The sequence below is a fragment of the Neomonachus schauinslandi genome, chromosome 9, assembly GCF_002201575.2.
Source record: "Neomonachus schauinslandi chromosome 9, ASM220157v2, whole genome shotgun sequence".
In the NCBI taxonomy this organism is placed as follows: Eukaryota; Metazoa; Chordata; class Mammalia; order Carnivora; family Phocidae; genus Neomonachus; species Neomonachus schauinslandi.
Window position 1 is genome coordinate 111,251,188 of NC_058411.1, and position 26,088 is coordinate 111,277,275.

Genomic DNA, 26,088 nt, shown 5'->3' on the forward strand with positions numbered 1-26,088 from the left:
CTGGTTGAATAGCAGCTCTGTATTGTGCTCTGAGTCCCACGGCTGTGAGCATGCTTTGCCCCCACCCCCACCCCCTAATCCAGGATGTAATCTCAGGCAAGCTCCTGTGATATCTAGGGGCCTGAGCTGCGGCTCTGGAGATCTGGATGGGGTGTCAGCTGGTCCCAGAGGGATCTTTTAAAGGCCGGTAGGTTCAGATGACTCCCTTCACTGGCTCCCCATTGCCTTCAGCAGAAATTCCAAGCTTCTAGGCACATCGTCCAGGCCTCTTAAAACTGGCCTTTGTCCAGCACCACCCCACTGCCTGCCATCTCCCCACCTTCTCCCCTCTAACCATGTGGAAATCCTGGCAGGGGCAAACCTGTGTCAACTTCTGTGCCTCTGGGCCCCTCTCACACGCTGTTCCCTTGCGTGGAATATTCTTCCCCAGGGAGGGTTTATCAGTCCTTCCAGGGAGCCTTCCTGAGCCCGCCTGCTGGTTCAGGAGCCTCTCCCCAGGTGCCACAGTCGATGCGTTCACCACCTGTTTGGTGCTTTCCAGACAGAAGGTAGTTCTATGTGCACATTTGTCTCCAGGAGCTCCAGGGGGCCAAGCAAGAGTCCCTCTCCCAGCCCAGGGCCTGCCCTACGACAAGTGTTGCTCTGGCAGGTCTAGGTCAAACACACGCTGAATATATCCATGAACACAGTCAGCTGTCCATACCCATGAATGCACCCTGCTTGAGCACCCCACCCCACCTGAGCCCCCCAGGGCTCACTGTCCCCACTCCAACAGTTGTGTGTGTGGAGAGGCTCACAGGCGGGACTGCAGCTCCCTGGAGCCTCTTTAAAAAATGCAGTCAGGCTTGTTTCCTCCTCGTAAACAACGACTTAGCACAGCGTAGGGCCCCATGGGAGAGTGTCCCTCTCCAAAGCTGCTGCCGTGGGAGACGCAGGAAGGGGGAGGCCAAGTGGGCCCAGGAGGGACCCAATGACTGGGCATAGATGGGAGGGAGCAGGCAGGAAGGGCCCTGATGGCCCAGACACTGGCACCTGATCTGGGCCTCGGCAACAGCTCTGCCTCTTCCTCTCCATTGGGCCTCAGGCTCACCCCTGGTCCCCCCTGGGGTGTCCTCAGGCCCTCTGGAGAGGATCCATTTTCAACTCCCTGGGGCACCAGGTGGCCAGTTAGAGTTCTCACCTCTGGTAACAACAAGGTGATGTCAAATGCAGGGCTGCTAAGCTTGGGGTGGGGTAGGGGTAACTCACGCCTGCTCCCCTCTTTTGCTCCCCATCCCCCCGCCCCAGCAATCCTGAGCTACACAGCACATTCCTGGACAAGAATCTCATAAGAGATCAGGTGACATGGCCTAAAGCGCATTGGGGTCAGGTCATGGAGTCAGGCAGACCTGGGTTCAAATTCTGGCTTCACGCCTGGCTATGTAGCTATGTGATCTTGGGCACACCGGCTTAACCTCTCTGAGCCTCCATTTCCTTATCTGTGGAACAGTCCCTGCCTACAGAACTGTGGTGAGGACGAAATGAAGAGACTGACTGTGAAGCTCTCAGCACCGCATCTGCCACACAGTAGGAGCTCAGAGCCTGTCAGCCGACGCTAGAGATTACAGGTCAGAGCAGGCCGGGCGCAGCTCTCACCTCTCACAGCCTTGTCCCCCTTTTGGGGGGGAGGGTGGAGAAACTGAGGCCCAGAAAGGAGCCGGACAGCAAGCTGCTCAAACCCCTCCTCAGCCAGCGCTTGTGTCTGTGGAGGAGATCTCTGCAAGGAGCAATAGTTTCCATCACAAAGGCCTTGACACCTGCAATCTCGGATCTTGGGCTCTGCCCTACGAACTTGGCGGTCTCACTAATTTAACAGACCTTTGCATTGTGCTCACTAAGTGCCCCGTAGAGTTAGAAGCCCTTTATGTATATTCACTTTTTACTATTATTATCCCCATTTTACAGAGGAGGAAACTGACCAGTTCACACTTGCCGGAGGTGGTCCAGCTAGCAGGTGGGAGGGACACCCCCTCAACCAGGTTCCCACCCCCAGGCGAGCACAGACCAGGCTGGGGGAATGGGGGAGGATCCCGAAGGGTACCTGGGACATCCGAAGCCTGTCCTGCCCCACCCTCAAAGCTGGGGTGGAGCACGCATCCTTGCAGGATAATGAAAACGTCAGCTTCGCCCTACAAATGCCCATCACTGGGTGCCACATCTCAGGCCACAGCAGGTATTTCCCTGGAGAGAGGACAGTGAAAACTTGGAACAAGAGAGCTCTTTATTATTCAGAATAACCACACTATTTAATTTACTATTAATAATAGCTCTTGAGTCAACCTTCCGTTGAAGAGAAGCGGGAACTGAAAGGATGTCCCTCTCTTCTCCCCCCTTCTCCCCCCCCTCTCCTCTCCTGCCTCCTCTCCTTAGAATACTGGGAACTCAGTGGCGAATGATTGTGCTGTTTGGGGGGTTGAAGTAGGAGGAATTGAGGCCCAGCGGTGAACCCATTACCCTTCCTCCCTGTACAGCCTTGGTCTGCTATTTCTCTGTGGCTCCATGGAAGCCACCACCCCTCTGCTGTCAGACCCCTGGAGGGAGAGTATGGCTTCTGTCCTCTTAGGCTAAGCCTAGGGCAGAGGCCAGGGGGCTGTGTTCCAGCAGAAGCAAAGGGAAATGTGAACCCAGCAATCCTTGTGGATTGAATCTTAGCTCTGATGGGGGCTATAGGGGCCGTAGTAGGGATGAGTGATCAGTGATGTCAGGGTCCCTTCCAGGGCCCCATCCTCTGCCTTCTGCGTCCAGTGGGGGTGCAGTGTCAGAAAGAGCACATCCAGAGAGGGGCAGAGCCAGGGAGGAGCCTGGAACCTGTGCCAGGGGAGTTCAGAGGACATAGGGGGACCTGAGAACTGCCTTCAAAGAACCAGAGGGATTTGTTTTCTCGACTATCCATCTTCACCGAGGTGTTCCTCTGCCAGGTGCTGGGAGTGTGTGGTCCCCGTCTCTGTGGGGCTCCCAGAGTGGCAGAGACAGTGGGCAGGAACATAGTTAGGGCTGGGCAGGGAGCATGTCAGGGGTAGAGCTTCGTGGTCGGTCCTGATGGGAGTTGTAGGAGACGACCCGTTTGCCTGATTTGGAGTTAGATGGGCTTCCTGGCTCCCAGAGGCAAGAGTGCAAAGACTCTCCTCTGGAGTTAAGTTTGGCCCTTCAGTGTTTGTTTGCTTGTTTGTTTAATTTTTTTGGAAGAGAGAGAGAGTGTGAGCGAGTGCATGAGTGGGGAGAGTAGCAGAGGGAGGGAGAGAATCTCAAGCAGGCTCCACGCTCAGCGCAGAGCCCGATGCAGGGCTCTATCTCAGGACCCTGAGATCATGACGTGAGGCGAAATCAGAGTTGGACGCCTAACCGACTGAGCCACCCAGGACCCAGGCGCCCTGGCCCTTTGGTGCTTATTCAAGATGGCACCCAGGTTCCTGGGCACCCATTGTCCTTGACTCTGCTTCCCGTATTAGGGCCCCTGTGTGATCTCGGTGGGTTAAATGGCCCAGTGGGCTCAGCTCCCAGAAGGCAGGGGTCGTGTTTTCCCTTTCTTCTAACTACCCTACTACCCAGAGCTGGAAGACCATGGTTGACCCCTCGGGCTGTGGGATGAAGGTCCCAAGCAGCACACCAGCTTTCTGTCCCCCTTCCCTGGGAGATAGCCACCAGCCTCCTCTCCTCTCTTGTCTACCTCTCCACGTGGGCTGAGAGTCCTAGACATCTTTAGGCGATTGAAGACTGCTTTGTAACACTGCCGTGGGGTGGATTCAAACTGGTTGATGTGATACTTGAGCTTTCGTAGTCTGCCAGAGCCAAGTTCCACATACCTGCACACACACACACACACACACACTCCTAAACATGCACACTCACACACATGCTGGCTTTCATTGTGAGGGCCCCACTCTTTATTCAAGGAGCAGTCTCGGGTGTCTGAATGGATGCTTGAAGACTCCCTCTTTGCAATTAACACGCTGCTGCAGTATTATTAGCCTCTGATAGGCAGGTCTGCCTTTGCCAGAGACTATAAATATGTGGGGCCAATGACTCAGCAAATCTGTTGCTATTTTTCTTACAGATCTGTGTGGATCCGTGTCTGCGTACACCATGGCCCCATCTCCCAGCAGCTCCCATGGCTTGTATCCATGGAAACGCAATCCTCCCCAACTACAGTACTCCGGCTGACAAACACTGGGAGACTCCCCAGCCCCCTACCCACACTGGAGAGGGAGTGTGGGCCGGGAGGGCTCCCAGTGATCAAAAGGGTAGCATGATGGAGAACGTGCCACTTTCTCAGTTGCTTTGAAGTTCTAGGCAAGGCCAGCCTCCGACCCCTTCCCTCCTCCCCTTCCTCCTCCCCCTCTCCCCACTGATCTGTGGTCAAGCCTTTGTCACCTGTTCAAGGCAAGTGGCCCAGTGAGGGAGCCCTTCCTGAGGGCCCTCATGGGAGTGAGGTTGGCAGGGCAGTTCCTGACAGCTGTGGGCCCTATGGCAGGGAAGGTGAGGAGGGCCTGCTGCCCTTGGCAGTGGGGGACACTAGCCACTGGGAGAGGGAGACTTGGAGTAGGGGAAGGGGCAGTTGCTATGAGAGGTGGAGGGAGATCATATTTGGTATAAAACCCTGTCTCCTGACCTTGACTCTGTCAAAAGAACCTCTGGGATGGATGAAAGAGCATAAACTCTTGGAAGTTCTCCCTCCCTCCTTTCCTTCCACAAACATTCACATTTGCTGACTCAGTGCAGGCCCTGTGCTGGGCATGGGAGCACAGAGATGAATGGGAACCAGACTCTCAACATCAGGTCAGGCTGGAGCAGCGGGCCACAGCAGGGTGGGCAGTGCCAGCTTCGGGGCCAGGAGAGCTTCCTTGGGGAGCTGCAGGTCGTGGAACATGCCAGGAGAATGAGGCAGGGTGCGGGAGGTGGGCTAGGAGGCAGAGTGGGCATTCCCCACAGAATGGTAGCCCCGGGAGCCTGGCTGGTGAGACACACACAGAGCTCGAACTCTGGCTCCTATCAGTGGTGTTCCCTTGAGAAGGTGACCTAAGCTTTCTGTTCTACGAAATGGGAACCCACAGTACCTACCTCACGGGGCCCAGTGAGAGTTAGCGCAAGTATCTGGCGCCAACTGCAGCAGATGTTTATTGTGCTAACTATGTACCAGAACCATCCACATGGCAGTTACTTTCTTCCTTTCGGGGCCTGTTTCCCTGTGTCAAATGAGGAGTCTGGGCCAGATGATATCTAGAGGCCCAGATGCTCTGACTTTCCCTGTCCTCGGTTTCCCCATTTTTCAAATAGGAAGAAGAAAGTTCCAATAGGTTTCAGAAGTGAAGGAACAGATCATGGAATTATTCAAAGAACATGAGCAGTTTTTTATTAAGCTCAGCTCGCTTCTCTTCCTGCTTAGGGAAAACAGGGCCAGGCTGATGTCACAGCTCCGCGCGCATGTGCATGTGGGATACCGAGGAGCAGGAGACCTGCCCCCCACTACCCCCCACCGAACATCCGCGATGGCTGGAGAGGAAGGGAGGACTCATGGCCCTGGAATCTGGGCTCTAAGGACCATCTGGCCCACCTCTGGCCTCCAGGTCCTTGTTCTCAAAGCGCCAAGGAGGCTGGGGAGCAGAAATGATTGAACACCCTCTTTGTTGGGCTCATAGCGAAGTCACACTGACCCTGTGGGGTAACTACTGTAATTAGAGAACCTAAGGACTGGCCCCAGGTCACCCAGATGCAGGTGGCAGAGCTGGGGTATCAATCCAGGTCAGCATCACCCTACCGCCCACATTCCCCCCACCCCTCTGCACCCCACCCTCTGGAACTCTGGTAAACCTCCTCAAATCCTTTGGGAAGTAGAGGAGATATAAATAGCATGTGGGATTGTGAAGTGAAGAAAGCAAGTTGCTGAACAATATATACGGGATGATTGCAGTCATGTAGAAACCAACCCGGAACTGATACGTGTATATATGGAAATGTATACGAGGGTAAATGCACTCCGGGGGTACATCTGGAAGGGGATCTGCCCTGTTGTTTGAACAATGTTCATCCCTGAGTAGAAGAGTAGAGTGGAGGTGGGGTGGAGGGGGCATGTTCCCTATGATTTGATGGATTTCCGAATTGGTTAACCTTATCACGAGGAGAAAGTATTCATGTCTTACTTGCGCAATAAAATCATTGTATCCCGGACGGTGACCCATCTCCCCCGTCATGAGTGGTGCCATGTGAGGGCTGGGGCAGGCAGTGACTTGGGGCGGGGGAAGGCCCTGGTTTGGCAAGGGTGAGTCTGACGGCCCAGGTGGGCAGATTCACGGGAACTATTTAGTCAGACATGGCAGGAATTTGCCGGGAGAATCCATGTGCTTTGTCTGTCTTTCAGACAAGCAAGAGAGCAGTTCATCCATCCATTTTCTGGATGAGGACCCTTAAGTCAATAGACAGCTTAGCCCAAGGTCAGAGAGTCCCAATGCTGTGGTTTGGTTGGTTAGTACGCCTGCCTAACTTAGCAAGGCTCAGAGAATCATGAGCTTTATCTTCAGACAGGCCTGGCTTTGCCTTCGCACAGTGCATAGATTCTCTGAGCCTCAGCTTTCCTGCCTGTAAAATGGATTGATACACCTACCTTGAAGCGTTTTTGTGAGGGTTGAATGAGGTCAAGTTTGATGGTGGTCCTGTTCATGGTAGTTGTGGAGTGATCTTCTCCTTTCTTCGTCTAAGGGATGCTGTTCTGGACTCAGCATGGGGCAAGTAAGACATAGGCCATGGCTTCAGTCTTGGTTTGGCTTTATGGATATAATAATCATACACTGAGCACGTGCTAGGTACCGGTGATAATTCTGCTCCCGATGTCTGAGATAGGGGCTACCTGTTACTGTCCCCACTTGACAGATGTGGGAATTGACATGTCAAGGTTATGCTGACCTGGTAAAAATGACTTAGAAAGAAATTCACCTTTTCCCATTATTGGGAAGACTTTGTGGAATAAGGTGTATTTATTTTTCTTAACTATTAGGTAGAATTCACCAGGGAAATCATTGGGCCTGGAGTTTTATGAGAAGAGTTTTGATTACACATTCAAGTTCTTTGAGAGTTTTAGAAGCATCCTTACTTTCTATTTCTTCTTGTGTCAGTTTTGGCAACTTTGCAGCTGTAACTGTAAGAGGGTAATAGGAATTCCTGCCAGGCAGAGTTATTTGGCAGAGTGACAGAGCTTACTTACTTGTGTGTTGTAACAGAAGAGCAGACCCACTCTAGCCTGGGAGCACACTAGGTCTCCCGACATCGCATTTGGGCATCCCAATGTCCCCCCTGCACTCCATCAGAGCAGGAAGGCCAGGATGGGAGCCATGTCTCCACCTTTGGGTATGGGGCCTGAGCTTTTCTCAGGTGTTAGAAAGACTTGGGTCGGGGCAGGAAGGCCCTGAAACGTTGGCACATGAGACCAGAGGGGCTGTCCAAGGCCAAGACAACCTGGAGGGCCAGTGGGAGCAGGGCACTCGGGACCTCCACATCGATGGGCCCAGGAGCTCTGGTTTTGAAATGCTGAGTGCCCAACTGGTAGTTGGGTCATGCTTATGGAGAGAGAGAAAGGGAACAGGGAATGGGAGCAGGGGCAGTGCAAAGGAAAGGTTTCTTGGTCAAGAGGAGGAAGTGGGGTAAATCCCTACTGATGGGGGGGACCCATCAGTGGGTCCTTAGGGGCTTCCCTCTCCAATAAGCTTTCAGGACTAGATGGGTGCAACCAGAGGGGATGTCCCATGCCCCTGCCCCCTCCAGGATCCCCAGCTTCCAAAACTGAGTCCTAGAGGGGGTGATTATAATCACAGGCCCTCCAAGGTACCCCATGACCAGTCCTCCAGCTCCAGTGCCTAGGCAATGTGGCGTCTGCATCCTACTTGCCTCAACACTTTTGCCTTGACTCTCCTTCCTCCCCGAATAGCAGGGCTGAATGGCAATGGGGGCAGAATGGCCAGAATGAGAATCTACTTTGCTATGTTGGCTCCATGCTTATATCACCTTTCTGCTCTGTGAAGCTCGAAGGAGTTAGGTCTGTGCTGGGAGCACCCATCGCTGAGTCCATCCTTTGCGGACTGCTCCCAGGGATGCCTTATGCAAGGATGTTCTAGGCCCCGAGACACCGGGACGCAGTAGAGCTGCTCCGCGTGGCACCGGGATCTTTCAGAGAGCTCAGTATCCTTGGAACGAATGAAGGAGTAAATGAACAATGGCTCACTGAGTGACTGCACGCGTGCTTCCCGTACTGACACATTGAGGTGAAATGCCTAGTCTGGTGAGGGAGGCCGACACACACGCAGCCTTTGGGTGATAAACACAGCGCTAGAACTGGGGGCACAGAGGAGAACGGTCTAATCCACACTGGAGGATTGCAGGGAAGGGGGCAGCAATGATTTCTTGGAAGAGGTGGCGTGGGCTGAGTCTTGAAGGATAAATAGGAGTCTGCTGGGAGGCTGGTAGAGCTGGGAGAGACGGCAGGGAATAAGAAACACACACGGCTCACACAGGGGAGTGAGAGTTCTGATCTCAGTCTATTAGTGAAGTTACCGATGTTCAATACCAGCCTTATTTCTAGGATATATCCTGCTCCAAGAGGGTCCCGACTCACAGTGCATTGGAAGTTCGGTGTCCAGACCTGCCCTGCAAATACCAAGGTCAGGGGAAGGAGATCCTTTTCTACCTAGGCTCAGCATTTCTAACTGGGGGAGGGTGGTATAACAATTAAGGATGCATATGGCTATAAGAGATAACCTAAAAAACAGTGTCCTAGCACTTAAAGGGGGCAGGCGGGTATTTGTTCCAGACACCAAGCAGTTCAGGAGTGGGCAGTCCATGGCTGGTGTGAAAGCTCCAGGCCCCAGGCTCCCCTCTGCCATCTTTAGTGTGAAACTCTGTGTCTTCATGCTCCTTGCCTCATAATAGCAAGATGGGTGCAGCAACTCCAGACCTCTGTCCACGTTCCAGGCAGAAAGAAGATGGAAAGGCTAAAAGGAATGCCAGCAAAAGCACCCTGAAGCCCCGCCCAGTCTTGACCAGAGGTGGGTCGCATGGCCATCCCTACCACAGTCACTGAAGGTGTCTGGGGAGAAAGCGGCAATGAAGGGGCTTGGGGCAACCAGCCAGCAGTGTCTGCTACAGGTGGGCATTCATGCCAGGACACACAGCCCTCAGCCCCCAGACACGGGCACAGCCAAGCCAGAAATGGTCTCCTTCGAGCAGTCATTCGACCGACATTAATGATTCTCCTGCTGCGCCCAGCTGAGCCCTGGAGCCCAGTGGGGAATAAGCTTCAATCCAAGGCCAGGCAGAAAGGAGGGCAAGAGATGGAAGAGAGCCCCTCCCGGAGGGAAGGGAGTGCAGGACGAGAAGCGGAGGGTCCTGCACCCTGGACCTCAGTGGGTCCCAAGCCTGTAAAAACGCTTTCTTGCTTTTAACTAAAAGGCATTTATATGAGTCTAGCCTCAAAATCCCAGTAGAGAGGATCCAGCCTCTTCATCTGGCCACTTACGAAGTGGTTTCTGTCTGAGGTTGGAGAAAGCGGGCAGACCAGTGGGGGTAGTGGAGTTACACCACGAACTGGGTGTGACATGAGGGAGGGCACTGCTCTTCCAGCCACGTCAGCTCCCCACAGCGTCAGAGAGCCCAGGCCTGTCCCCACCACCCCCACTAGGATCTCCTCTTCCCCTTGATGTTATCTGACAACTCCTTACCCCTCATAGCCCTGAGCCCAGGAAGCTACCTGCTGACATTATAGCAGAGAAAGGTCCTTCAGATCCTCCTGGCCTCCCCACCCAACCTTCAGATGGAGAGCAGATCCACTGTGGGTCTGGTGAGACGTGCCCAGGACTGGACATCAGAAGGCCTGTGTGACCTTGGGCAAGTCAGTCAACCTCTCTGGGCCTTTAGTGACACCTTGTGGTGCTTGGATAAAAAAATAAAAACACCAAAAAACCCCTCTATTTCCTGCCCCCGTGTCCCTTCTGGCACCTCCGGGCCTGTCCGACCTCAGAGCAGAAGGGCAGGCCTCCAACACCTCTGACCCAGCCCTTCCCCCACCGCCCCCCACCCCGTCCTGCCGGTCATGTGATTTAGCCACACTAAAGTGAGCTGACTTCCCCAGGGCAGCCGTCCCAGCTCGGTCCTCTAGTCTGGAGTTGCAGGTCTCAGCACTCTGCCCTGTGTGGTGTTTCCATCAGCTCTGGGAGGAGGATGGGAGGGCCGTGTGCTGATCACAGGAAGTCAGAACATCCCCCCATTTTCCAGAAAGAGCAAGTGAGCCCAGAGCCGCGTCAGGTTACCGCCTTGGTGATCAGCCTCAGCCTCCCATTCTCTGTCCCTTCTCTGATGGGCGTAGGGTCTCACCCAGAAGTAGCCAGGGAGGGTTCCCTGCTTGGTGTGTGCGTGTGTGCGCACATATGTGTGTGTGTGTGTGTGTAGGTGCGTGTTGCCATGCGCCTGGGGACCTTCCTCCTGGAGCCCCTGCAATGACACAGATTCAACCCAAAATGCCAACCATGAGGCGGGGCCCTGGTGTTTGGCTTTGGAGACAAGGCCCGTCCAAACCTTGGAGACAAGGTGTTGCAGTGCTCCATGTTCTCGGCTTCCCTTCCTGCCCCATGAGACCGACCCCTTCTGCTCCGATCCCCACCCTCCCAACCTGCTCCTGTCCAGAGATTGCTGGTTAGAAGGGATCTAATAAAACCGCTCCTAGAGGCAGCTGTTCCTGACTAATAAGGGTGCCCCGAGGGGACTGACAGGTTGCGAAGGGCCTTCCAGGCCCAGAGCCAAGCGCTAATGGTGGAATTTCAAACCAGGTCTCTGTGGCCCAAAACATTTTCTCTTCCAGCCTGCCAGGTGGACCCACTGGCGCAAGGAGGCAGTTTGGGGCAGGAGGGAAAAGCTGTCCTGAACTAGCCATGCCCCTGCCCAGTCACCAGGGAGTGTAGGACGGGGGCCTGGGGCTGGGGAGCCAGGAGGTGGGGCTTAGGGGACTTGGTCTGGGGCGCTGCAATGTCTGGCCCAGCTCCATATCATCAAGAAGATTGAGGGTAATTGAGTGACTGCTCTGGGCAAGGCGCTTACCACTTGGAATTTGGAGGTTGGCCTGATACCCTCCCATTCAGTGTGCTCATCCCCAGGATTCGAGAGCCCCTCAAAAGGCAGGGAGCACTCCCCTCCCCGGGCTTTCCTGGGGCTGGCAGAAGCCTGTGGCGCCCTTGAACAGGTCTGTCCTGACACACACATTATGTCCCTTACCCCTCTGCAGCCCATGAGGTGGACATCATCTTTATTCCATTTCACAGACGGGGAGATCAAACTCAGAGAGGTGTGGCTGATTCCTATTGTACCAAGTCGAGCATCAGGGCAGTTTGCTGCCGGAGGTCAGGTGGTGTAGACAGCGGTATAGCCAGAGGTGGGGCGCACAGGCTGCATCCCTGGCCAGGTGCCCTCAGGCTGGGCTCCGGAAACCACCTCCTCTGTTGGATCAGAGCCAGGAATGTGGGCTTTGGAGGTCTGGGACCAGACCAGGCTCCCGGCATTGCTACGCAACTGTCCCTCGCCATCCCATGACACGATTCCCGTCACTTTCTACTCCGCAACATTTAGTGGCTCCCCATCACCTCCAGGGCCTGCTGTCACCTCCCCTTTGCCAGCCCTCCTCAGGGCCCAGGACAAGGCAGCTCCCACTTTTGGCCATCAGGATAGATACCGTGGAGAGCTGGACTTTGCCCTGCAGCTCCCCGAGCACTAATGGGGGACCTTCAAATTGGCCTCCTGAATGTGTGTAATGGGGGTGGGGACACAGCCCGGGCCTGGAGCCTAACCCCTACTGGGGCTTCGGAGAGCACTCATTATCACCCTTCCATGTGGGCTAGGCCTTGGGGTGAAGCCAGCCCTTAGCCTTTGATGGGAGGAAGACTTAATTACCTTCTCCGGCAGAGGGAGAGGAAAGTGAGGAGCAGATGAAAAGCCTGGCAAGGCCGCTCCTGCCCAGGGCCCCCTCCCCACCAGCACCCAGCCTGTCCCCACCCCCAGCTCAGCCTTTCTGGGTTCAGGTGAAGACTTTGTAACCTGGTCTACAGGGGGACCCAGGCAGCCATGGCCCTCGTTGGATGCATAGACCCCATTAGCACTTCCTGTTGGGGTCCCCCAGGTGCTCCTATCCAATATGGAAGGAGTGGTCAGGATCTCCTAGACTACACTGGGATCCTGGGACCCCTCGGATGAGGAATTGATGAAGCCAGACATGCAGGCTTCTGGTTTGCATGATGGAACCCTGATGGAAGGGAAGCAAAGCACAGCTTTTGCAGAGGAGAGTCAGCTGTGGGGTCCTGGCCCTACCTCCCAGGGTGCCTGGCAGGGGCCTGCCACTTTCTGCTGTCCATTGGCCCGAGCCAGCACTCATGTGCTCTTGGCTCTCAGCGGGCAGGGAGGAGGGCAAGGGGAGGAAGAAGAAGAGGAGGAGGAAGAAGAGGAGGGGTGTCTGAGCAAGAACACAGGGGAGAGCGAGGGGAAGCTGGGCAGACAAAGAACATCCTCCCAGGGCAGACCTGGCACCCAGGATTCTTCCTTGTGGGTGGCACCGGATGCTGTACCCTGAGTTGGGGGCACTCCTTTCCCTCTGCCTGGAAATGTCATCAAGCTCAGCCCAGTGTGGAGACGGGAACCATGGGCTCTGAGCCCCAGTGCAGCACATGAGGCTCAGAGGGCGCCGATTGGCCTGATGCCAGACAGTCCTCTCTCGCAGTGGACACGTCCAGGGCGGGATCAGTGGAGAGGGGCCTGAGGGATCCCCTGGCATAGTGCCCCCCCATTCTGGTGCTGACCACCCGGCGCCCACTTAGTGCTACTCCTTTCCAGAGAGGCGGCCTGAGGAGTGGGGTGCTGCTTGGGTCCTGTGGTCCCTTCTGCCACTGACTAACTTTATGATCCTCAGCAAGTCACCTTACTCTGCTAAGCCTTTAGTTGTCTCATCTGTGAAATGGGGATTGCAACAGTAAAAGGTTGTCATGGGGTTTTAAAAAAGTAATGTATGTAAGCGGCTTAGCATAATGCCTGGCAAGGGGCAAATGCTCCCAACTGTCAGCCATTATTATGGTGATTATTATTAATCCCCTTGGGCAGTGTTTCTCAACTTTGAAGAATTCCAGGCTCCCTTGTGATAAACATACACACCTCAAGCTCCTCCCTTTAATGGTACAGGATTAAAATGTCAAAGAAATAGAAGTCTAGGCCAAAAACAAATCAGAGTGCTTTTTCAAACGAAAGAGCACCCCCCCCCCACACACACACAACTGAGGCTCACTGTGGGGGGCTGGAGATAAGAATAGTTTGGGCTGGATTTTGTGGGGCCCTCAGGCCAAGCAGAGAGGCCCACCTGGCAGGGACCTGGGGACAGAGAACAGCAGAGGGCCCAGCGTCCAGGGCAGCTCCCTTCTGGTAAGCGCCTCTTTCCCCTTCCCCTCAGTGGCCTCTGGATCCCAGCCCAGCCTCCCAGCTATGACTTTGAGGGTACAGAGAGAGTTCTTTAGAATACAAATACCTTTGGACCCTCCTGATCCCACCCAAGGTCGTTCTCATGCTAATGCAGAGAGTTTGGGAGAAGAATTTGCCGTGGTAGGAAATCCACCCCAAGAATGGGCCCTGGGGACAGGGACAGGGTCTCTGAGATCCTTTCCAGCCTGGCCTCCTAGGACCCAGCACTGGGTTCCAGCCCCACACCCTGCAGTCCTGGTAAGTCTCCCTGGCGGGCTGGGTAGGTCCACAGCTCCAAGCACACTTGACAAAATGAAGCCCCTTAAACCTAAGCAGGCAGGCAACACCTGGTATCGGGGATCTCTCCACGCCCAGCACAACCTCTTCTCTGCTCGGTTCTGGTTTCCGCCAGAGCTGCGGTGCACGGTTCTGGGTAAGCTAGGGTTCACCTTGTTGCGGAAGTGTCCCTCCTCAAGCTCACCCCTGAGTTTACTTTCTGGCTCAGGGCCTTGTCCAATGCCGGGAAGCCTGTTTGGCCCATGATCAAGAGCAGGCTAAAAACACAGGCAAGCTAACACCCCATAACATCCCTCAGCCAATGGGGGACGGGAGCCCACAAGTAACTGGACAGTTCTGGAGATGATCTGTGTGCTTCTCAGAGGTCAAGGCATAGGGACCTTGAGGCTACTCAGTGTGTTGGCTGGCCCCCTTTCCCTGCTTGCTGTCCTGTACCATCAAGCTTTCCGCTTTTGGAAAAAACCTTTATCAAGACAGTGAGCAACCCGTGGGGCACCTAGGTGGCTCAGTCATTAAGCGTCTGCCTTCGGCTCAGGTCATGATCCCGGGGTCCTGGGATAAAGCCCCGCATCGGGCTCCCTGCTCCGCAGGAGGCCTGCTTCTCCCTCTCCCACTCCCCCTGCTTGTGTTCCTGCTCTCGCTGTGTCTCTCTCTGTCAAATAAATAAATAAAATCTTAAAAAAAAAAAAGACAGTGAGCAACCCAGAAGAAATTTCCTGAATGGAAGACTCCTTCTTTCTCTGGCTCTGACCCTGATTCCTGGGGCTTCTTGTCCAACAAAACCCCATCTTAGCTTCCAAGGGATCTCGGGTATGTGCGAAGCTCTGCAGAGGAGAGTCATTCAGGGAATTATTTCCTGAAATTAAACTCCACAGTCCCTGAGGGAAGGAAGGAATGGGGCCCAGGGATGCTGGGGTGGGATGGGAAGTTGTTGGGGGTTTGATGGGAAAGCCATTTTGCCTTAATTGTATTGTGCACATTAAACCAACAACTACAGGAGCAAAGGCGGGGCGGGCGGCGGTGAGAGGAGGCAGAGTGGAAAAATGGCTGGAATGAGCTGGCAGTGGGAGGGGGTGGGTCTGAGGGTTCAGGGGGCATAAGGGATTGGGGTTTAGGGATCCCTTGGCCAGGCAAGGACATCCCACCCCACCGCTTACCAACTGGAGTGTGGAGAAGGTAGTAGGCGGAGGGTAGGGGCTGGACTGTGTGGAATTGACCTTCTACTAAGGCCAGGCACTGTATCCGGTGCCTTGCCAGATGCCGCTTGCTCATAAGCTGCTTCATATGCACCACCAGATGTAACTCGTGCAGCAAGCCTGTGAGGTGAGCACTATTGTTGTTCTAATTTCCCATGAGACAACTGCACAGAGAGACAAGTAACTTGCCCAAGGTCGCACAACCCCATCTACTCCAGCTGGAGATGGAGCCCGATCTCCACAGCTGGAGCCCCATCTCTACAATTGGAGGGGAATGGAGGCCAGACCCGTGATGAGGGACAGAGAAGCCATTTCGGAGAAGCCCTGGGCCCTTGATGCCCATGGGTGGAGGCTAGAGAGCTCTAAGAGGATCCAAGGCATCAGGAGGGCTTCCTGGGAGAAGTGAGGAGGGACCATGATGGGCTACTTACCATCTCTGAAACCAGGATGTCTAATCTGGAAAACAGGTAGTGGGGTATCCCTCTGCTCCCTCCTTCTAGCGGTCCCTGGGAGGATCTGGGAGCTCCGTGCTGTAGGGGGGGCACCTCTGAAGGTGTGCTGGAGGATGATGAAGATTCTCTCTGGGAAGGGCTCAGGCTAGCAGGAAGCCAGAGAGGGAAATGTCACTGTCTGTGGGAGCACAGGAGGGTACCTCTCTCTGTTAGACGTGCCCAGTGCTCCTGGGGAGGAGCTCTTGGGACCAGAAGTCAAATGGGCAAGGCTCTCAGTTGGCAGCGCTGGTGAATCAGTCGGACGACGTGGCCCTCCCCACCATGCCCATGGCAGGCCAGCCACTGCCCTCACTGAAGCCTCAGACTCTGGGCAGCTCTGCCCCAACCTGGCCGTCCTACCAGCTGGATACCTGCATGGTGTGCCTGCCAGGGCCTGTCTTCCAAGGTCCGGAGCTTGACCACTGGAAGAGCCCCTTCTGGATCCCAAGCCTCCAGCCAAACTCCCAACGTCCCCTCGTCAGCATTTCACATGACTTAAGTGTCCCAAATCCTTACTGAGGAGGCCGCTATCTGAGCGTAGCTCCCAGGAGTCCAGCGTCAGTGATCAGCTCGACAAATGGCAGTGAATGAGACCTCCGTCAGGGCCCTAGTGTGTGACCCGGTCTGCAGAGAGTCTGTGACCAGGGTCAGGGCTACTGTGCGACCACGTTCAGAGTTCAGCCTGGGGCTGCTGTCAGAAGTGCATGTTTCCAGGAACTGACTTTCCTTGAAGCCAGGTTCCAGGGGCTCAGGAACAGCCTGCTGGCAGCAGCGGAAGGTCATCCTTAAGGGAAGGGGCTGCGGAGTCCAGATCCAGTCCCAGGCTGGGTGTGGATCCTGGCTCACCACCGGCCAACTCTCACCCTGAGGAGAGTCCTGAGCCCCTAACCTGCAGTGACTCTGGCAGCGAGTTTGGGCCATGTGCCTCGTGGGCTGGGAAGGCTGAATGAGATGACAAGCGGCGAGCTTGAGGCGGACACACAGTGTGTGTCAGGAAACATTAGCCTCTGCTACGCACACACCTGCACCTGCGTGTCCTTGGGGTTCTGCAGGCTCTGGGGCTCGCCGCTTTACAGCTGGCCCCAACACTGCCCTCCTGATTCAGAGGAGGCTCAGAGAGTCAAAGGGACCGGCCTCCCTGCTCCTTCATGGCCAAGAGAGCCCTTGGGTCCTGGGGAATTTAGCTGGAGGCAGGATGGCTTGGGGTAGAAAAGGTTTGCGGATAGGAGTCCCACCCCTTTGACAACCCGTGACTTTTCTCAGAGGTCTCTGGTACTCTGCTTGGCTGCTGCCTGGGTTCTCTGGGGGACAGATCAGCCCTGCAGTCCTGGACCTTCAGTCCCAGCTTTGAGGTAAGGACCCCAGTCTTCTAGATGGCAGCTTGCTGAGCTCCCTCCTGCCTGCTCTATCCCACCTGTTGCCCTCTCTCTCCCTACAGCCCCTGGCCCACTTCTCAGCCCCTCCATCACAACGCTTCAGGGAATTTTGGCTTCCTCTTTCCTCCCCTCTCCTCCATTTGGATGTCTTCGAAGACGACAAAATTCCAATCACCAGCCAGCCTTCCCTGCCCTGTCCAACAAAACTGATCATCTGTTCTCCATTTTGCAAGAGGGGAAAAGGAGACAAATGCACTGAATGGCAATGGGGCGGTAAGGATGAGACAGATGGGTTGGCAAGGCAATGCTGTGAGAGGCAGGAATGGGCTGGAGCTGGGGTGCTCCTTTGGGACCCTGGCCACTGATCTCTGATTGGAGAGGAGCCGTCCTGCCAGAAACAAAGGATAAACTCAGGAACCTTGGATCCTCCCACTTCCTGTCCTAGGACCCCAGTCTTATCAGGGAGGCATCGTGGATTCCAATCCAGACCACTGGGGAGCAACCCTGGCTGGTGCTGTATCTTCCAGGCTGAGTGGCCTTCAGCAAGTTACTTAACCTCCCCATGCTCTGGCTTCCTTATCTATAAAGTGGGCTGTTGCCAGGAATAAATGAGTACTGGGCACAGGACCTAGAACATGGTAAGTTCCACATTATTGTCAGCTATTACTATCCACACTAGTAGACCCTAGTCATTTTTTTTAAAGATTTTATTTATTTGTTTGAGGAAGAGAGAGAGTGCGTGTGCATGAGCTGGAGGGAGGGGCAGAGGGAGACGGAGAAGCAGACTCCCCGCTGAGCACGGAGCCCGAGACACACGGGGCTCCATCCCAGGACCCCAAGATCATGACCTGAGCCGAAAGCAGATGCTTAACTGACTGAACCACCCAGGCGCCCCAACCCTAAACATTTTTGACAGCTCACTTCTTTTTTTTTTTAAAGATTTATTTATTTATTTGACAGAGAGAGACACAGCGAGAGAGGGAACACAAGCAGGGGGAGTGGGAGAGGGAGAAGCAGGCTTCCCGCGGAGCAGGGAGCCCGATGCGGGGCTCGATCCCAGGACCCTGGGATCATGACCTGAGCCGAAGGCAGACGCTTAACGACTGAGCCACCCAGGCGCTGCTGACAGCTCACTTCTATCAGTAAAAACTCTAAGGACCCCTCTAATATATAGCGATATTAATTCATTTGTAAATTATATGTATATGCTTCTGTGCTAATACACTCTGTATATTATAAACATATACAAAACAGTAATTTTAAAAGGGTAAGTTAGAAAACCAAATGTCAGGAGAAGCTCTAATGCTTTCTTCCCACATGCCGATGGCTTCTTCTGTGCTCCCACGGGAGCAGGCACGGTACTTTGGAGACCACTTCATGCACTAGCAGCCCGCGTAAATTGTACCGATTTGGGCAGCAGCCCCTTCGGAAAAGCTGGTGCCAGGCTGACATGTGAGGAGAAGCTCCAGGGCCCCCACGTGGGAACCAGAGAGTGCTAATGTGGGTGATTAAATCATTTGCAATAATCCATTTGGAACCGCAGCCGTGTCTAACATGGGGACTGATGAATGCCTCACAAATAGAAAGGTGGCCAGGGAGGCCGTTGGCGGGATGTATCGCAAGGACACAGGGTAGGCACGTGCACGCTCACCCTTGCCACAAATCCGGTGTCCCTGCTGCAGCGAACCCGCCAGGCTCTGTGCCTGCCCTGTGCAATGGTTCAGTGTGCCCCTTTCCTGCCCGAGGGCACCTTCCCTCTTCTGCCCCTGAACCAGCCCCACCTCTTCCAGGAAGCCCTCCATCCTGCCCTTTTTCCCCCTTAATCTCCCCTTGGAACAAGTCCTCTTAGGCCTCCCTCTCTTCCTCTCTCCCTCTGTTTCTGTCATCAAATAGCAGCTGTGTGCCCAGCCTGGCGATGGTCTGTGTCTGCCATGCAAAGTACACTTCTTGATTTTGCTCTCCTTGCATCAGCTCCCCCTTCTTCTGGAAACCACACCATCTTTTCCTTTTCCAAAACTTCCCTTCTTTCAGTATATGAGGTCTGGGTGGGGTTGACCTCATCCCCATGGTTCTAAGAATGGGTACATCACCCAGGCCTAGCCAATCGGAGTCACCGTGGTGGTCATGTGATCCATCCCAGGCCAATGAAATTCTGCTCTGGGACGTTCGCTGGAACATTCATTGACATAGAGGGGTCCTCCACTACAATTGCTAAGCTGATGGAATGTAAACTGGGGACTGCTGAGGACGACTGGCCACCGCAAGGGAGACGGCAGAGAAAAGCATATGGACTCCTGATGACCTCAGGTGAGCCCCTGATTCAACTATCCCTGGAACTTACTCCTTAATGTGAGCTGGTAAATTCCTTTTTCCATGCCTAAGCATGGAAAACGTTTCTAAGTTTTTGTTTTTGTTTTTTTTAATAAGATTTTATTTATTTATTTATTTGAGAGAGAAAGAGAGAGAAAGAGCACGAGTGGGGGTGGAGGGGCAGAGGGAGAAGGAGAAGCAGATTCCTCTGCTGAGCAGGGAGCCCAGCATGGGACTCGATCCCAGGACCCCGGGATCATGACCTGAGCTGAAGGCAGATGCTTCACTGACTGAGCCACCCAGGCGTCCCTGTTTTTGTTTTTTAAATCAAATGTACCTGACAGTTGTGACCAAAACGTTCACTACCTCCTGTGATAATTGTAATATTCTCCTAGCTGCTCTCCCTGCTTCTACCCCTGCCTGCACCAGCCTGCTCAGCACTCTGAGACCTCACTGTGGCCTCTATGGCCCTCAAAGACCTCTCTCCCCTTACCAACCTGACTGCCCCTCCTGGCCCTTTCCTCTTCCTTCATTCTGTCCCAGTCAAACCAGCCTCCTTGCTACTTCTCGATAAACGCTGGGCACACCCCCACCTCTGTGCCTTTGGACTTGCTGTTCCTTCTGCTTTTTAGAGCCGTTGGACCTGGACAATGCTGAAAGCTCACTCCATGACTCTTTGCTGTCTCATCTTGAATGGTACCTTTCCTCACCAGCCAGGAGAAATTAGCCACCTCCCTATCCCCCATGGCTCTCTATTTGCTTAGCCTACTTTATTTTCCATAGCACTGGTACTTAATTGCTTCATCATTAACTGTCTATCTCTGCCAGCTAGATCATAAGCTCCATAAGAGTAGGACTTTGCTTTGTGCACCTAGGCATCTAACACACAGCAGGTGCTCAGTAAACATTAGCTGGATGTACTGTCCTGTGAGGCTGAGCCCTGTCTCTCTCTGGCCTAGACCCCCAGGAGAGGGGCTAAGGGCTCCTTCTCCTCCATCTCTCTCACTGGTCAACTCATCAAGTTAATGGCTGGCTTCCTTCCATCCTGTGTTCTTTTTCACAACCCCTATCACATCGATAATTACTTGTGTGTGCCCGGTGGGGGGTGTCTATCCTCCCCATCACCTAGCCCCTGCCTGATACATCCCAAGTGCTCAAAACAAGTTTGTAAATGAGGCTCCAAACAGCATTGGCCAAGGCAGCCCCTTCCAAGGTATCCAAATCAGTTTTGAAAGAGCAGGCAGTTAGTTTGCTTCTAATTACCAGCCTCGCTGTGGACATCCTCAGAAGATGCCTCTTTCCTAATTAAAACAGCAGGGTGGATTGTAGGCTCTGGGCAGCATCCTGTTCCTCTCCTGGTAGGAGCTAGAGGCAGGCAAAGGTGTTTCATTAGAAAAGAGCTGGGGAAGGGGGATGGTCATGGTGCCCACCACCTCCTAGAAGAGTTATTTGGAGGCCGGCAATTTAGACACGCGATGAAACAGCAATGGAAGAATGAAATAATGAAGTCCCCGATCTGTCTCCCCATCTCGGGCCCAGGCCTCACCTGGCCACTCCTCCTCCCCCCAACTCCCTCCAGCATAGCCATAAACTCCAGCTAAGAGGCAGCTCGGCAGGCGCCTGCTCAAGTGACCTTTGGCTTCCTACCCTCGGCGGGCAGGGAGGTGGTGGCTCAGGGATGGGCCTGGGACTGTGGGGAGCCCCTGTCCTTCCTGGAAGAGATAACATCTTGACCCAGATCAGCCAAACTCAAGGTTTGGGGGCTTATTTGGCTTGTTGCAGTTGCCGACTGTGACATGGCTCACTTCTTACATTCCTGTAGCCATTCTCCCCGTTTTTTTCTCAGTACTACAACCTCACTTTTATTCCAGGTAGCAAGATACCCAGTTAAAAGACTTCCCAGCCTCTCTTGCAGCTAGAGGTCACCAGTGATATATAAACAGAAATTGTAGGGTGGACTTTCAAGAATATTCCTTAAGAGGAAGGTAGACAGATGACACATAGCCCTTTTACCCTGTTTCCCTGATTTCTGCTTCTTGCCTGGAATATGGATGTGTGTTGGAGTGCAAGCAGCCATTTTGGGCCCTTGAGGATCAATGCTATATGCTATGGATGGTGGGTCAAAATATAGAAGGAACCCAGATTCCTGGTAATCATGAAGCTGCCACACCAACTTGATCTGCTTAAATCCAATCTTCTTTTTTGAGAGAGAATAAATGTCTAATTTGGTTAAGTCATTGTTTCTGTTACCAGCGGCTGAAAGCAAATCCTAACTAACACACAGGCCCCTTTGAGAATGTGACAAAAACGGCACTCCGTTCTATAGGCACACACACCTGCAAGTAGGCACGGGCATTCTGTGTGGTTTTGCACTATTTTGCACACAACTTCTGCGGGAAAGAAGTAATCACAGATATTCTCTAAGTAGGGAGTTCAACCATCTCCTTGGTCCACCACCTCAGACTTTACTGTGGTTCGCTGTTTCTGGGGCCTTGGGGTGCAAACCCATGATCTGGCATCTAGAATCTGCATTATTGACAGCCTTTTTGCTTCTAGTGCTGGTAGATCAAATTTCTGCATCATTGAGTAGAAGAGAACCTAGGACCCACCCTTGCCAAGTCGTAGCGGAAATTAGACTTACACGGCATGGTTTATTACCAATGCAGACAAGAGAAAATCTGGATCCACGGAGGGCCATCGCCCGGAGATGCTCTGGATCTCAGAGGAGGTGGTGGCCTCTAGGAATTAGAGGCAGTTTCTTGGAGGAAGAGGGAACCCGGGAGCTGGAAAGGCCAAATGAGGCAGCAAGCCTCGAGAAGGAGAGATACAGAGGGGAGAGAGGCCCCCCAAAGGCAGATGCTAATTAACACTTAGTGCTGAGGGGACATTGACCTCTGTGACTGCAGGGAACTGAGCAGGAGGAAGTCCCTCACCTGAAAGTACAGATGTCAAGGTCACACACCGGGTCCTGGAGGGAGACTGAGGAGTGTGAGCTCACAATCTCTTTGCCTCTGAGCATCGGGGAGAATCTCGCCCTTGGGCCTGGCCGGTGGGACCTGAGGCCGGAGATCTTCTGGGCCATTCTGGATACTGACTGGATAGTTTCCATACTTCGCGCCCTGTACCCAGGGCCTCTCTGTGGGCTCTCAGAAAGTTGACAGACCTGGTCCCAATTCTTTGCCCACCCCGCTGGCTCTCAGTGCCTCTGGAGCAGGGCAGCCAGGGATCTGAGAAAGCAACCATGACCCGGGCCACCCTGACCTTGACCTCCGGGCCTGGCTCTGTCACCAGTGCCTTTGCAGACTTGTCTTCCACCCACAGACCCCACCCTGCCCCGGGCTCTCCAGTGCAACTTTGGCCAGCTCAGAGCCCTCCTCCCATGGCTCACTGTTCTGAAAAGTCCTCCTCCCCTCAGTTGCCTTCCCTCCTCCACGCCGCCGCCCCTCCAGCCCCTGGGTGACAAAGGTCAGAGAGACATAAACAACCCACGGTTTCCAATTAATTTTTAATTGCAACTTGAAATTCTTTAATTGCAGCTGGAACGCTCTTGCGGGTAGAAGGGTGATGGTGGAGGTGGGGGTGACCCCGTTAGAGATGCTGGCCCCCCGCTGGACCGCGCACAGAGCCAGCCCAGGAGGGGGCCACGGGGCAGCAGGAGCTTGGTGGGACGCTCTGGCCAGTCACCCCAGAAGGCCAGGGCAAGGCGGTTACACCTCAGGCCTTGGGCCTGCCCCCCTCGGCAGCATGAGGGCTGCCTGAGATTTGTCAGTGTCTCGTAACGGCCACAGAGGGTCCTGACCGGATAGCGTGGCAGGCTCCGCTTGGCCCGTGAGAGCCCTCTACCGGAGCAGGGCCCAGAGATGGAGGCAGCTTCCTGTGGTGGCAGGCCTGGGGTGGTGGTGGGGGGTTCCCAGGGAGCCTCCAGCCCTGCACAGGCGGCGTAGGAGCCCTGGAGGTCGAAGCCCAGGCCGTACTCACTTGGGGGCTTGAAGGCAGGGCAAGTTGGAAGTGGGATGACCAACTCTCCTGGTTTGTCTGAGACCCACGGGTTTCCTGGTACGTGGGATTTTTGGTGCTAAAACCGGGACAGTCTCTGGCAAATGGGGTGGTGGGGGGTTAGTCACCTGGATGGAAGCAGTTAGCCCCTTTGACACAACTAGTTTTGGAGAGTGAGTTGCTACCCTAAAGCTCTTCCTGGGTGGTAAGACCTCCTAACTATAGGAGGGAGGGGCTCCCTCTTCTCCTCCCATCTCCGGCCCCTTGACCTTTATGGACCAACACTGTGACATACAGGGTCTGTTGGTGCCACTCGGATCCTTAGCTAGACACACTCATGCCTTCTGCCTGGCCAACCATACCTCACCCACATAGTATGTGAGACAGATGTCAGGCAGCTGGATATTTGATCTGGCAGAAGGCATGTGCCTGGTCTGAGCCTCAGTTTCCCTACCTGCCTTCCTCCTCACCCAGGAGTGGCCTGGGCCAGGAAGGGGTATGGCTGGGAGGGACCAGGAATGGACAGAGCCTCTGGCAGCCCGTCCTGCGGGAGACCTCGGAACATGGAAGGGACCCGCCCGCCTTGTGCAGGGGCAGCAGAGCCAGCAGGGGTCCGCCCGCCCCTCCCGGGCTGCATTTGCAAGCTCTCCAGGGAAGGCAGCTGGCTCTCCATAGGAGCCATTACCTGATACCTGACAGCTAATGACAACAGAGAGCCGGCAAGTCGGCTTCCCTCCCAGGGCTGGCAGGCAAGCCTGCTAGGGGATGCTTGGAGCTGCCCGCAGGGGTGGGAGCTGGGCGGGGTTGGGGCAGAGACTGGCTGCAGTGGGGCAGGGACTTGGGGGGTGGGAGGATTCTGAGAATATGGGTTTTTCTGGGAATTTGGGGAAGGGTCCCTTGGGCAAGTTCTGCCTGGTAACCCAACTCTGGCTCCCATTCACTCACTCATTCATTCATTCACTCACTCATTCATTCAACAGAGACCTCCTGAGCAGCCACCCCTGCAGGCCCCTTTCTGGTCCCTGGAGCGGGGGGGGGGGGGGGGCCGTCTGAGGAAGGAAATAGACCAAAGCCAGAAACCTGTCCTCAGAGCTTCTCTCAGTAAAAGTTTCCCCTGTAGCATGGTTCCCAGACCCCCCACCCCAGGCCAGGCCCCCTCCCTAGAGCACCCCCAACTTCTCCTTCTCCGGTCCATGTCCACAGCAGGGCAGATGCAGCGGCCTGGGGCCCAACCCAGCCAAGGGACCTAGGGGCTTTGGAGCCTGAAGAGAAAGACAGGGCCTGCCTACCCCTTGACGTCATTCCCTCAAATCTCCTTGGCACTGAATGAGTCCCAATATAGCCAAAGCGGTTCCACCCTCGGCTGTAGCCCCTACCCCTGGGCTTACAAGGCACCCAACTACCCAGGAACCTCTCCGGGATGCCCCAAGCTCCACATGCCATACCATCAACACTTACCTGTCCTGGTCCCTTCCCTCCAGGCTGTCCCTGGGAATCCATGGGCTCAAGAGATTCATGAAACAAGTGAATGTATATTCATGATGTGGCCCTCAATACACATTGTGTACCTTCACGTGCCTCCAAAGCCCCGCCCTTGAGGAGCCTGGGGGCAAGTGGAGAGAGAAGCCTAGGTCCTCACAACAGGACCATTTGAACATTAAACCTGAGTAAAATGGAACCCCTATGATATGCGGGGTGCAAAAGTTAGCACTTTACATAGATTACTCTTTTACTGTTCATAAGAACGCTAGGGAATAGATACTATCATATTCCCATTTTACAGATGGGGACACTGAGGTGTAGGGAGCTTCCTTAACTTGCCCATGATCCTCCAACTACGGGTGGGAAGCTTGCACATAAACCCAGGGTCTCACTGCTGAACCCACGCTCCGAAGGCCCACACTGGGCCCTTCTGAGAGGCAAATAGGGCAGAGCAGGGCCGGGTTATGAGCACAGCTTCCGCTTCTGCAGAAGGCTGAGTGAAGGATGAGTATGGGGAGGACCTTGTGGTTTGCTCAGAAATGAAGAGCAAGGGCACGCTCAGGAAAAGGAATAGCACGAGTGAAGGCCGGGAAGTGAGGACTATGGGCAGGGCCTTCCCTGAGAGGGAAGAGAATGCCTGACTGGTGGAGGAGGGGTGCTGAGGACCCAGTGTCTCACTGAGCTGGGCTGGCTGAGGCAAAGGGGAAATGCTGGCTCATAAGCTGCTAAATTGGCCGAAAGGCGACCTCTGCCTTGGACTGACTTTGGCCATGAGCCTAAGAGTCTGGGAATAGTTGGGCTAGAAGGGCCTTCACAGAGCAGGTGGCCCAGTCTGCCCTGTACAGGTGGGAGATGGGAGGTCCAGGGAGGGAAGGGCAGCTCCTGGCCTCCCCACCTCCCTCTGCTGGTGTGTGGCCCTCCCAGGGGAGTGGCGGGCAAGAAAATTTGTCTGCTGTTTCCAAGCCTCTGGGAGGAACCAGCTCCGGGCTCTACTTTGTCCAAGAATTCTCTCAAGGTCGGCTGCACCTGCTGACCTCTTGCTTCCCTGAGCGGCTCTTGGCCTGTCTGTTCTGATGAAGTTAACAGGATTAGGTGAAAGCGGGGTTTCTCCCTCCATCCTTCCACAGGCACGCTGTTCTTCCCCCTGCCGTGCTTTGACCTCCCCAAGGGATGAGCCCGATCCAGAGCAATCAGGCTGGAGAAGAGAAGGCCACCAAGCCTGGTCTATAGGGGAAACCACAGTAGGGCCCCTCCGCCCCTATCCTGCCTGCCCTTGTCACCTGTATGGACAGAAAGACGGCTTCGGCCCCTGGAGTCAGATGACCAGGCTTTAGGTATGAGATTAGGTGCCTCTTCATCTCCATGTCTTTGTTCCCCACCCCCACCCCAAAGGCCCCCCCCCCCCCCCCCCCCCCCCCCCCCCCCCCCCCCCCC